Here is a 2,263-nt window from a genome sequence, read left to right on the forward strand (position 1 = left end):
CTGCCGGGAGCCATCTCTCTGCTTCCTCCTCCCCAGGAACATCTCTAGGCCCTGCATACATCTCCCTTCTCAGTGTCTCCCTCACTCTAAGCCTTCACGTTTTTCTTTTCTTTTTTAGTGTTTGGAATGGAATTCAGGATATTATGCGTGCTAGGCAGGTGCTCACCCCTGGGTCATGCTGGGGCCCCTCACTGGGGGGTTCTAGGCAGGGGCTCTACCCCTGAGCCACACCCCAGCCCCTCACTGGGGGACTCTAGGCAGGGGCTCTACCACTGAGCCACACCCCCAGCCCCTCATTGGGGGATTCTAGACAGGGGCTCTACCACTGAGCCACACCCCCAGCCCCTCACTGGGGGATTCTAGACAGGGGCTCTACCACTGAGCCACACCCCAGCCCCTCACTGGGGGATTCTAGGCAGGGGCTCTACCACTGAGCCACACCCCAGCCCCTCACTGGGGGATTCTAGGCAGGGGCTCTACCACTGAGCCACACCCCAGCCCCTCAGTGGGGGATTCTAGGCAGGGGCTCTACCACTGAGCCACACCCCAGCCCCTCACTGGGGGATTCTAGGCAGAGGCTCTACCACTGAGCCACACCCCAGCCGTTCACTGGGGGATTCCAGGCAGGGGCTCTACCTCTGAGCCACACCCCCAGCCCTTTTTTCACTTTGTCTCCAAAACCTCTGTTGTGGTTTAGTTTCTTTTCTGCGTTTTGTTTTTGTTTTTTTGAGACAGGATGTCACCATACATCCCAGATTAGGCTAAACCTCTTCATCACCGTGCCTCAAGTGCCAAGATTTCTGAAATTATAGATGTTTGATAGCACACCTGACTCCTGGATCCTCTGTGATTCCTCAACCTCTGTCCCTCCCTCCCTCCCTCCCTCCCTCCCTCCCTCCCTCCCTCCCTCCCTCATGTCTGTCTCTCTGTGTACATTTCTCAGAAGTCCCTGAACTGGGGCCCAGAAGCTGTGCAGTTGGTGCGGCTTGAGCTGCTCTTGGCTTTCAACTCCTTGGTGGCCCCAGTCCCTGTCCATGACTACCAGCTCCTCTGTGGGGCTGAGATGGAAATGGAAGTGACCTGCTGGCCACAGCTATGCTGGTGATTCGGACTGAAAGAGCTGCAGAGACAGGGAGAGCATGAGACAGAAAGATGGAGCACTGCACTCAGAGACAGAGACTGAGGCCGAAGAGAGCCAAGGCAACGAAGATGGTGACCACCGGAAGGAAACAGAAAAGCAGGGCTGACAGGGGTGCCATGGGAGAGGAACACAAAGACTAGAAGAGGAGGGTATGAAGGCAGGGCTGGGGATGGCTCAGTGTTGGAGCCCTGGGGGTGTGGCTCAGTGGTAGAGCCCCTGCCTAGAATCCCCCAGTGAGGGGCTGGGGTGTGGCTCAGTGGTAGAGCCCCTGCCTAGGATCCCTCAGTGAGGGGCTGGAGGTGTGGCTCAGTGGTAGAGCCCCTGTCTAGAATCCCCCAGTGAGGGGCTGGGGTGTGGCTCAGTGGTAGAGCCCCTGCCTAGAATCCCCCAGTGAGGGGCTGGGGTGTGGCTCAGTGGTAGAGCCCCTGCCTAGAATCCCCCAGTGAGGGGCTGGGGTGTGGCTCAGTGGTAGAGCCCCTGCCTAGAATCCTCCAGTGAGGGCTGGGTGTGCTCAGTGGTAGAGCCCCTGCCTAGAATCCCCCACTGAGGGGCTGGGGGCGTGGCTCTGTAGGAGAGCCCTATCATAAGGCCCTGGATCCTATCTTTAGCACAACAAAAACAAAACACAACAACATTAAAGAGATAGAGAAGACGCACAGAAGTGAAGAAAAAGCCAAGTCTGAAATCCAGACATGGACATTAGACAGAAATCTTGTCTCCAAATATACTGAAAATAAAGAGATACCTGGGAAGGCTGGATGTGCCCCAGTGGGCAGCATTGACTGCCGGTCATAGAGACGGACACCAAACTCTATCCTGAAGCTATGAGCAGTTGAAACAGCCTTCATTTTCTGGCTCTCTCTAGCCCTGGGAGGGGCTGAGCTGAGAGGTGGGAGTGACTCAGGGCCCGAGGCTTCCTGTGACTCAGCCTTGGGCTCAATTCTGAAACGCCGAAGGGGACGTAGCAGGAGACGGGGGTCTTTGGGGAAAGAATGAGACAGGATTGCGGTGTGTAAGAGAAGGGTGCAGCGCTATGGCCCTAGACCCCAAATCCAAGAGAGAAGGCTGGGGCCTGAACCTCTGGGTCTAGGCGGGGGAGGCCTGGGGCCTGGTTCCCTGGGG

This window comes from Peromyscus leucopus, chromosome 1 (assembly GCF_004664715.2).
Source record: "Peromyscus leucopus breed LL Stock chromosome 1, UCI_PerLeu_2.1, whole genome shotgun sequence".
NCBI classification, from domain to species: Eukaryota; Metazoa; Chordata; class Mammalia; order Rodentia; family Cricetidae; genus Peromyscus; species Peromyscus leucopus.